Consider the following 11794-nt stretch of genomic DNA (forward strand, 5'->3'; position numbering starts at 1 on the left):
TGGAAAGGACACTAGAATGGGAACAGAGAACCCGGCTTCTGGTTTTAGGCCTGCCACTTATCAGCTGGGGTATTTTGCTAGACAGGCCTTGGTTTCCTCCTCTGCAAAATAAGAAGGCCCAATTAAATGTTAGCTGAAGGTTCCAGCTTTAAAACTATGAATAATACTACTTTAAAGTTGGAGCATATTTCATAATACGTTTAGCCATGATCCCCTTCCTCTCCATCCATTCTTTTCTTCATTTTATTTTTCTTCACATAAATTAGGCTAAGAACATAATAACCAGCAGGAACAGTGAATGCTAAAAAGTAGTCTCACAAATATGCTTAAATGATAACCTCGTAGGCACTCTCTTGTCTTCCCAATTAGGTTGCAAGCTCCTTGAGGTCATGTCTTATATGTTATTGTATCTGAAATAAATACACAGTAATTGTGTGATAAACTGATTTCTTCAAGTCTTATTTTTCTCTGGTCAACCTGCCTGTTTCCTTGTGACTATACTGATCTCTTTAGGCCCCAGACTTAATAAATATACTCTGGTGCTTATTCCCATGGTCGACTCTGCTTTGTCAGACTTTGAAATCTTTTTGAAAGCATATTGGTTAATTCTCACCAGGCAGAGTATAGGTTTACAAATGTAAATAGCAGTAACAAAAGAGACCTAGTCAAACCTCTCTTATCAAGCTTTCCTATTCCTTTACTTCACATGTCTCCATACTAAAAATAGATGTACTTTCAGCAGTAAGGTGACTTAGGAGTCCTTAGCACCCTCTTATATCCAAGAATACCCTCCAAAGTAAACATGCAATGTCAGTAAAAACAGTGTATTTGCTATGCAAATATAGCTTAAAGAAAAAGTCTCCTAGCCCCTTATTCAATCAGATTGCTGTCCCTAAGCTCCTCTAAAATAGAAATTCTGGAACTGCTAACAGTGGATCAGAGAAGCGCAGGCATAAATTCCATTAAGGATGGGAGGAAAGGCAACTTAAAAGGAAGCAAAGTATTCTTCCCGCTCTTTATAGCAATAAGAGCTGTGATGCTGGTACCCAGAAGCATTTTTTCTAGCCATCTCAGTTCTCTATCTTAGATTGTGAGTGATCTATGTCTGGATCATAACTAAGAATTAACCAGCTTTTATACAAAAGTTGATACTTTACCTACTGCACAACTCTGGAACCCTGGGAAATGAATGCATACAATCAAACATCTTTTAAGATAAGTAGCCATTACCTTAAACTGACAAATGAAGCCCAGGTCACTTTTCAAGCTTAGATTTCACATCTAATTTGAGGACTGAAGAATTCACAAGAGTATTTCGGGTACCAAATTTGCTTAGGTGTTCCAGGATATGAAAGGAGCAATAGGGTGAGAAGAGAAATTGGGGACTTTTGCAAAGTTTATTCAACAAGCATTTACTGAACGGCAGGACTGTGCTGAGCTTTGCAATTATAGCAGTGACCCAGACGTGTTCCCCACTGTCACAGAGTTTTCAGAATGCAACAGAAAAGCCATTAAAGATACAAGAAGTGTGCTAAGTGGGCATATATGGGGACCTACAGCAGGACACCTTTTTGGAAAGCCATAAAAGACAAAGAAGCTTCCAAGACAAAGAAGCTCTAAGTCCATATGAGAAGAATAATGAGAATTTGCTGGACAGAAAGGTAGGAAAGCTATTCCAGGCAAAGGGAACAGCAAGTACAAAGGCCCAAGAGCATTTAACAAGTTCAAAGACGAAATCCCCTAGTAGCTAAGTAAAGACATTGCCAGGAGGGAATAATAATCCTCATAGTGGTAGTAATAGTAGTAGTGATAGCAGTACTAATAACAGTGTTGGCTAATATTTTCTGAGAACTCACGTGCCATGCACCGAGCTAAGAGTTTTACAAGCTCACTCTACCCAATCTTCAAAGTAACCCGACAAGGCAGTTTAAATCATCATCCTACGCTGTAGAGCTGGAAGAAGTCTTGGAAATCTTAGGCAACTTGTCTTCCCTCAGGGAGCAAGACATAAACTTTAGGGCTCACTCATTTCCACTAAGCAGTTCTCCAACTTTCTGGTCTCAGGGTTCCTTTATACTCTAAAAAATCCCTGAGATAAAATAAATAAGCCATGGGGGTGGCTTATTAATATACAGCATAAGGTATATGGTCAATAATATTGTAATAATTTTGTATGGGGACAGTTACTAGACTTATTATGGTGATCCTTTCCTAATGTATGCACATGCCAAATCACTATACCTGAAACTAACATAACGTTGCATGTCAACAATATTTCAAAATAAATAAAATTTTAAAATAAATAAGTCCTTGAGAACATCAAATAGCTTTTGTTTATGTGAGTTATACCTGTCAATATTCATCATACAGGAAATTAAAACTAAAATCTTTTAATTCATTTAAAAATAACAAAGGCACATATATTAACGTAAATAACATATTTTAATGAAAAATAACTGTTGTCCAAAGTAAAAAAAGTTAGTGAGCAGTGTTATTGTTTTATATTTTTGCAAATATATGAGGCCTAATAGAAGACAGCTGATTCTCATATCTGCTTCTGCATTTAATCTATTCCAGTATCATATTACATTTACCCTGTGGAAGATTCCACTGTACACTCATAAGAGAGGACAGTCAAAATAGCATCTTAGTATTCTTATGAGAAGAGTTTTTTTTTTGGTACGCGGGCCTCTCACTGTTGTGGCCTCTCTCGTTGCGGAGCACAGGCTCCGGATGTGCAGGCTCAGCGGCCATGGCTCACGGTCCCAGCCGCTCCGCGGCATGTGCGATCTTCCGGGACCGGGGCACGAACCCTGTCCCCTGCATCGGCAGGCGGACTCTCAACCACTGCGCCACCAGGGAAGCCCCAGAAGGGGATTTTAACTGATGACAGTATAACATAAATTGCTGTTAGGCTGAAAACAGTCTAGAAGCTATACCCCCAAAGTGTTGATGTCACTAAGGGTGCAGTGTTATCTTAAGAAGGGATGTTGTTGGGCTCTCTCTAGCCTGCCCTTGTTCAACATTTCTACAACTTGGATGAAGACCTAAGTGGCATGCCTATCTAATTAGGGAATAACATGTATCTGGAAGGAATAGCTAACATATTACATAGAAGAATCATATCAAAACTTAAAAACTCATACTCACAAACCTTTATTGACACCTCACTGCCTACTAAAGTTCCAGATCCTTAGGGCATATTTAAAACCTTCCATTAGCTCACCCAAGTTTTCCTCCCCAACATTACCTCCCATCTTTGTGGGCTACATGCTGCCTCTCTCCCCCAGCACCTTTCACCTCCTTGGAATTTTCCTACATCAGTTCTCGTTCTTATCATCACATCTGGCCACCAAGAATACTGTGCTCTTCCTCCGTCACAGGTGTGGCAGTGGCAGATTCTATTCAAAGAGAACATTACTGAAATCTAAGGGAAACATAAAATGTTATGATAGTAGTCCAATTTCTGAAACTGAGATTTGTCTTAGATCCAATACAGATAAGCTTTCATCCCCAGATAACTGTATCTTAGACCCAGATGAGCTGGTATAACATTATAGATACATTACTTGGTGTCTTAGGGTCTCCAGAGCTTCCAGGAGACACATGATGCTGTTTTTTGGATAAGCCAAATTCTCAGACCTAAACTTCCAGACATTCTAGGAAGACCAATAGTATCATCCCACATGACATTCAGAATATCACCAATTTCTTGGATTTAGGCATATGTGATTAGGAAGGAGAACTCTTCTATTTGCTGGTATCTGGAAAAGCTAGAATTACATTTCATAAGGTAAGTATTAGTTTCATTTAATAACTGCTCATAAGCAATCAAGTGCCAGCAACCACCTTCTATATAAAATTTTCAGGTACCTGTAGAGTTTTCATGGCCCCTCTTTACCATAAACACCATTAGATGAAGCCAGTACATAATCACGTGTCTTCACTAGCCATTTTTTTCTCTCCAAAATGCAATTTTTAAAAAACTGATATGCCTGGTCTCTGTTTTCTTCATTTCGCTTGCCTCCAAAAAGTCTACAACCAGGTGATATAGTTTTTCTGGTCTACCTAGAAACGGGATAGAGGAAAGAGTGAAGGAATGACTACTTCCCAGCAGCTGGCTCAGGACCTCTCAAGAGTGGATTAACCAGTTTATTATAATCAGAAAATCCCGATCAAATTTCAAAGTCTCTTTTCCATCTACAATTCTTTTATATTATTGTTTTTCAAGTTGAAATTTTTCTAGCGAATATTTTTATCAGTTTTACTTGTTTTTTGTTTTTTGGGTAGTTTTGGCCCCATTGGCTTTTCTCTAACTTTTTAATGTCCATTTGTATTAAGCCCCTGTCCTCATGGTTTGTAACACCTTCCAATTTACTATCATCTGCAAATTTCATTAACATGCTATTTACTCCCTCTTCCAGATCATTAATAAATGCTATTTTCTTATGTATTAAATTTTGCGGTCGAATAGATTTAATTTGCTGCTGTAATTTCAGTGCATGTTTTCTAAAGATACAATGCAGTTAAGAATGGTCTTAACACAGGCTTAAATCCATACCCGGTTTATAGTTATTTTACTATTATGCAATCCATTTGTGTTCTCTAATCAGCACTGTTGTGAGCTCCATTGAAGCAATAATCTATTGATTTTCTCTTCCTTCTTTTTCAATATAGTCATCATCTTGGCTTTAAATACACAGCAGTAGCAGAGTTAGAACTATTGTGTAGTTCTAACCCACCACTATTTATAAAAGGAAATTAAATCTTTTTTCTCAGTGGATATTCTTCCACTGATAAAAGGAATATTCTAACATTAAAAATTATTTTATAACCATAATATTTGATTTTCCTATGCATGGCATCAATGTTCTAAAAAGAAACAGATTCTAGATTTTTAAAGCAAGTAAATGTAATGAATATCACATTTATATATTAAATAGATATTTTATATAAATAATATATAATATCTATATCTAGAGAGAGATATAGATACATTAGAAGTGTGTGTATATATTTTCTTTTATAATAAATCAGCTCACTGACTCCCTGACTCCTAGAGACTCTGGGGTGACTTTGTTTTTTATAAAAGACTTAGACATGCCACCTTCAAATCAGAGAATGAGATTCATTAAGCCTTTGCTTCACTTTGTGTCACACATCATCCTACTTATTAGGGCCCTCAATAGTGGCAGTTTTCATTTTCAATGAGATGAGGCTTCCCACATGTCACTTAATGTTCACGTATTGAAATTTTTTTTTTTAATTTATTTTTGGCTGCGTTGGGTGTTTGTTGCTGTCCGCGGGCTCTCTCTAGTTGTGGCAAGCGGGGTCTACTCTTCCTTGCGGTGCATGGGCTTCTTATTGCGGTGGCTTCTCTTGTTGCGGAGCTCGGGATCTAGGCATGCGGTCTTCAGTAGTTGTGGCCTGTGGGCTTAGTTGCTCTGCAGCATGTGGGATCTTCCCGAACCAGGGATTGAACCCGTGTCCCCTGCATTGGCAGGCAGATTCTTAACCACTGCGCCACCAGGGAAGTCCCACATATTGAAATTTTAAATAATTTTTCAGGAGGTTAGTCTTCATGTTTGTATACAATTCAATACATAATATTTCCAGGAAATATTTTCTCTTCCCTCACTCTCAACCTCTCTCTCTTTTTTCCCCTTATAAAGTCAACTGAGTACAATCCCATGGTAATCTTTTCTTTTCCACATTGAGAAATTTAACCTCTAGATCTCAGTTTCCCCATCTGTGAATTTGTAACCGAGCAGGACCCTATGGGACCTTCCTGGGACAGACCCTTTCCCCATATTCTCTGCTTTAGCTCCTCTCTGAAGTGCCTAGATAAAAATATGTGATGCACGTTTCCTGAGTTGTTTTACAGATCCTAAAACCACCACCAAATGGAAGAAATTAACTACTTGATAATCATGAGCATGTAGCCCCCAGAACTGCTGGCGCCTGAGGATTGATAAAAACCGCTGCGACACAGCCTATTACCTCACCATCAACCAATCAGAGTATTGTGGACGAGTTGGTTACACACCCTGTAACTCCCCTCCCTCACCTTGCCTCGAAAATGTGTCGACTGAAAACAAAATGCACAACATGAGAGTTGTGAGTTCAGATTTATTGGGGGCAAATTGAGGATTATAGCCCAGGAGACAGCATTGCAGATAGCTCTGAGAAACTGCTCCAAAGAGGCAGGGGGAAGGTCAGTATATGTGTGATTTTGGTGAAGGGGGAGTACCTGAAATTAAGCACATTTTTTGCAGAAGGTTGCTGCTAGTCATGAGGAGCAGACGTCATCATGAAGGATTTTAGCATTTTCCTAGATATGAGGAGATGCAAGAATTGGGCTCATAAAATCTTCTCCTGAAAATATCTAATTATCTGAAGATCTGTTCTGCCAGTTTTTCCCAGAGCACAGAGTGCTTCATTCCTGATCTCTGTCCTGACTTCCTTTCAAGGAGTGTTGAAGGTCAGTAGCTGCAGCGGCTCATGATTTAATCCTTGTAGAGGTAGATGGCAAGTGCCAATTTGTAGCTGGCAAATGCCTTCCTGAAATCCATAGGGGAGTTTGGCTTTTTGGACACGAGCTGTCCTGAACTCCTTGCTTGGTGCCCTGCAATAAACGCTGCATTTTCCTTCACCACAACCCGGTGTCAGTAGATTGGCTTTACTATGCGCAGGTGAGGGGACGCGTTTGGTTCGGTAATAAATTGTCCTCTCATAACTCGCCTCTTCATCTTGGAGTGTTGTCAAGTTTCAATGAGATGATTCATGCAAATGTGTTTTATAAGTGATATAAAACAAATAAATGGTATTATTTTTATTGAAACATAGTAAAGACAAATACAAATATTGTTTTCATTGAGAAATAAAAGCTGTTTTTCCAGAGATTTTCCATGTTGAACTTTCAGTAAATGTCCATTTTTCTGGCAAAAGACATACTATCCTTTCATAACTAGCTCTCAATACAATTCAGTACTAAATTTAAGATTTGAAGAGAAAAATATCTGCATTTTAGATAACTAAACAACATGCAATTTTATATTCCAGGTTCAAAAATAGCTTCACAGTAGATCTCTGAGTTTAAAAAGACATAAAAAAAACAAGTAAAATCTGTTTTTCTATGGAAAACTCTTTTTTATTCTTTTTTCTTGCTTTTGAAGTCTGAAAGAGTTGAATTTTGGCTGAAAACATTAATTGATTTATTAATTTAATTTTCTATCCAGAGCAAAATTTTGGCGATTTTATGAGTTGATGATGATGATTATTTTCTTGGCTGCAAAAAGCTTTACTGTTCCCATTTGGCCCAAGGCTTGGGAGAGGGCCCCAGGGTGCTTACAAAGCTGCCTAGTGGCTGCAGAGACGGGGCTTCAGGCAGAAGCTCTGACGCCAGAGGGGCTCCTCAGACGCCGCTGTGGGACAGGCTGGGACCTGAGACCCTTTACTGGAGTGCTTGCACCTGGACAAATGTCTCCTCCAGCAACAGAATACAAAGAAACTATAAAGGACTAAAAATAACTGCCTGCTTGCACAGTTGGGGCAAATTGTGAACAAAGAGATACAAAAAGGCCAAAACCCAACTGACACTTCAGAGGTGTGGGGAGCAAAAGCAGGATACTAGGCATGATCCCTGCTCACAGCACCACCAGAGGGATGGGCAGACCACCTAAGCCGCCCCTCCAGCCCCACCCGCCGATCTACCCCTACCCTCACCCCATTTAAGGGACCAGTGCAACGCACCCTCGCCATTCCCAGGAACGAGCGAGGGCACCTGTTACTTGCTTTTGCTGCCTCATGCTGCAGCATGAGTCCCAATAAAGCCCTGCCTAAATTCCCCCTCTGGCCTCTTACCAATTTCTATTGATTAAAGAGTCCAAGAACCCAGGTTGGTAACAGCTGGGCTCCAGAAGGCCCTAGCCATGCCTGAGGGTGAGTGTTTGTAGGAGAACTCGCCCAGCCCAGCCTGGGGACCAACCAGCTTGCAGAGGTGAGTCACGTGGTCCTCATCTTCTCGGTGAGTTTCAGCTGCTCAGCCAGGTCGCGGCTCTCCGGGAAGTCACAGAGCGGGGCGTCTGGCGGGCAGCTTCCACAGAGTCCTGGGTTTCACCCCACTCATCTTGGGGTGGCTTCTGCACGTCCAGGAAGGGGGCCGGCCCGCTGGCTTTGCATTTTCAAGAGACGGCTGGGCACCCTCGCGCTTCTCCTCGGCCAATTCATGGAAAAAGTGGCCCACGCTCTCCAGAGCCGCGTTGTCTCGGTGGAAATAGGAGCCCAGAGAGAGGTAGGTGTTGAAGGCCTGCAGTTGCAGGTTGCCCGGGCCGTGGACGGTGACCTCCACTTCGGTGGAATAATTGTGACGAATCTGGGAGCTCATGGTTGATTGGTAATAAGGCGCTAAGCTCAAAAAATGGTGTTGGCTGGTCCCGGTGGCCGAGGATAGCTCAGTAGTTGGTTCTGAAGGCTGCGACTGGAAAAAGGTTGGAGCTTGGTCGGAGGCTAGAGCAAAGGGCGTCCCTGGGCCTGTTCTGTCCAAATACTGTTGAAGCAAGAGACAGATACGCGGACCACCAAGCTCACTGCCTCAGACTTTAATCAATATAAAAAATTATTACTGAGATACTGTCTTTTTTATCCACGTTCAGTTTCCAAAAATCTAGTATGTATTTTAAACTTTAGCAAGTCTCAATTTGAACTAGTCATATCTCAAATACTTGACAGCCTCATGTGGCTAGTGGCTACTATGTTGGACAGTGCTTGCAAGTCTAGGAGTTTGGCTGACCAAATCTTTGGAAGGTAGCAGAAAGTTGCTTTAAATATATCTTCTGATTTATTTCCCCTTATCTTCCTTTTTTTTTTTTTTTCCTTGCGGTACGCAGGCCTCTCACTGCTGTGGCCTCTCCCGTTGCAGAGCACAGCCTCCGGACGCGCAGGCTCAGTGGTCATGGCTCACGGGCCCAGCCGCTCCGCGGCATGTGGGATCTTCCCGGACCGGGGCACGAACCCGCGTCTCCTGCATCAGCAGGCGGACTCTCAACCACTGCGCTACCAGGGAAGCCCCTCTTCCTTTTTTAAATTAAAAAAAAAAAAAAATGAAGCAGGAACAAAATTTAGGTAACTGAAAAATCCTCCTAGAGAATGGTTAACTAAGTACTTACTGCTTTCACATACTACTTCATATTGAATATTTCTACCTCATGAGTAACAATTTATGTGTGAAAAAAAGAGGGTTTTAAAATGTCTACTCTGGGGCTTCCCTGGTGGCGTAGTGGTTGACAGTCCGCCTGCCGATGCAGGGGACACGGGTTCGTGCCCCGGTCCGGGAAGATCCCACATGCTGCGGAGCGGCTGGGCCCATGAGCCATGGCCGCTGAGCCTGCGCGTCCGGAGGCTGTGCTCTGCAACGGGAGAGGCCACAACAGTGAGAGGCCGGCGTGCCGCTATAAAAAAAAAAAAAAAAAAAAAATCTACTCTTATTCCAGTTGGACGCTGGAGCTATTTCTGTTTATGGAATCCACGTAATTGTGCTGAATGCTAAACATCAGTGCTAACATTCTCTCCAAGTGGTAAATACTTTCCTTTATTGGGTCTTTAATGATGACATAAACAGGAAAGAAAAAAATGTAAATGGATTTCACTATTCTATGCAGGTGAAAGCCATGTTTTTCAATGTATTCTTTCCACAATAAAAAGTATTTGATCTGAGGGCCTCTATAATCCCAGGATGCACAATCGTTCTCTGTTGTATGACAACTTCCTGCCATGAATAATTATTTTCCAAAAGCGTATCAGGTCAGAGATGAAGCAGAGAGTGGGGGAAAGAGTCCATGGTGACCTCAGGCAGATTTTTTTACTAGTAGGAATCAGTCGGCTAGTTATTACCACCTGGCGCTGCTAATGAGTCTAGTTGGGAGAACAAAGCTGCTAAGCGTTCCACAGCAGGCTGTGCTGTGGTCCAGGTCTGGGGAGTCCTTTGGGGTCTGGTGAGCATGTGAAGATACATTTTAAGGTGTTTTGATTATTACAGAAATCGAACTCTTCTTCAGTTTTAAAAGAAACTTGTTGGGAATTCCCTGGAGGTCTAGTGATTAGGACTCGGTGCTTTCACTGCAGAGGGCAGGGGTTCTATCCCTGGTTGGAGAACTAAGATCCTGCAAGCCGCACAGTGCAACCAAAATTCATTTTAATAATACAATTTTATTGAACTTATATCTAAAATATTTTCAGCCTTTTCTTTTGGCTGCAAAAAGCTTTACTGTTCCCATTTGGCCCAAGGCTTGGGAGAGGGCCCCAGGGTGCTTACAAAGCTGCCTAGTGGCTGCAGAGACGGGGCTTCAGGCAGAAGCTCTGACGCCAGAGGGGCTCCTCAGATGCCGCTGTGGGACAGGCTGGGACCTGGGACCCTTTACTGGAGTGCTTGCACCTGGACAAATGTCTCCTCCAACAGAATACAAAGAAACTATAAGGGACTAAAAATAACTGCCTGCTTGCACAGTTGGGGCAAATTGTGAACAAAGAGATACAAAAAGGCCAAAACCCAACTGACGCTTCAGAGGTGTGGGGAGCAAAAGCAGGATACTAGGCATGATCCCTGCTCACAGCACCACCAGAGGGATGGGCAGACCACCTAAGCCGCCCCTCCAGCCCCACCCGCCGATCTACCCCTACCCTCACCCCATTTAAGGGACCAGTGCAACGCACCCTCGCCATTCCCAGGAACGAGCGAGGGCACCTGTTACTTGCTTTTGCTGCCTCATGCTGCAGCATGAGTCCCAATAAAGCCTTGCCTAAATTCCCCCTCTGGCCTCTTACCAATTTCTATTGATTAAAGAGTCCAAGAACCCAGGTTGGTAACAGCTGGGCTCCGGAATGCCATGCCTGAGGGTGAGTGTTTGGAAGAGAACTCGCCCAGCCCAGCCTGGGGACCAATCAGCTTGCAGACGTGAGTCACGTGGCCCTGATCTTCTTGGTGAGTTTCAGCTGCTCAGCCAGGTCGCGGCTTTCCGGGAAGTCACAGAGCGGGGCGTCTGGCGGGCAGCTTCCACAGAGTCCTGGGTTTTACCCAACTCATCTTGGGGTGGCTTCTGCACGTCCAGGAAGGGGGCCGGCCCGCTGGCTTTGCATTTTCAAGGCTGGGCTGGGCTGGGCACCCTCGCGCTTCTCCTCGGCCAATTCGTGGAAAAAGTGGCCCACGCTCTCCAGAGCCACGTCGTCTCGGTGGAAATAGGAGCCCAGAGAGAGGTAGGTGTTGAAGGCCTGCAGATGCAGGTTGCCCGGGCCGTGGACGGTGACCTCCACCTCGGTGGAATAATTGTGACGAATCTGGGAGCTCATGGTTGATTGGTAATAAGGCGCTAAGCTCAAAAAATGGTGTTGGCTGGTCCCGGTGGCCGAGGATAGGTCAGTAGTTGGTTCTGAAGGCTGCGACTGGAAAAAGGTTGTAGAGTGGTCAGAGGTGTCAGTGAAAATAATCCGTAAACAATCAATAATAAGAATAGAAATGTTTTATTTGAGCCTAACTGAGGTCTAGCCCGGAATCCCACTTGCCAGATTACTCTGAGAAACTACTCCAGAGAAGGAGGGTTTTCAGCGCAGGTTTATATCTTGTCAGAACAAAGAACACTGAACAAGTCAGGATTACATTTCTTTAAGATTCCCAAAAAAAGAACAGGGAATTCCCTGGCGGTCCAGTGGTTAGGACTTCACGCTCTCACTGCCAGGGGCCCAGGTTCAGTCCCTGGTCAGGGAACTAATATCCTGCAAGCCGCCCACTGCGGCCAAAACA

General features: G+C 43.0%; 2 pseudogenes; both read right to left on the reverse strand.

The window, feature by feature from the left end:
• Positions 1-7876: 7876 nt before the first annotated feature.
• LOC132521533 (ferritin light chain-like) lies at positions 7877-8386 on the reverse strand (annotated as a pseudogene).
• Positions 8387-11020: 2634 nt separating this feature from the next.
• LOC132521534 (ferritin light chain-like) lies at positions 11021-11390 on the reverse strand (annotated as a pseudogene).
• Positions 11391-11794: the final 404 nt, after the last annotated feature.

Source organism: Lagenorhynchus albirostris, chromosome 6 (assembly GCF_949774975.1).
Source record: "Lagenorhynchus albirostris chromosome 6, mLagAlb1.1, whole genome shotgun sequence".
Lineage (NCBI taxonomy): Eukaryota > Metazoa > Chordata > Mammalia > Artiodactyla > Delphinidae > Lagenorhynchus > Lagenorhynchus albirostris.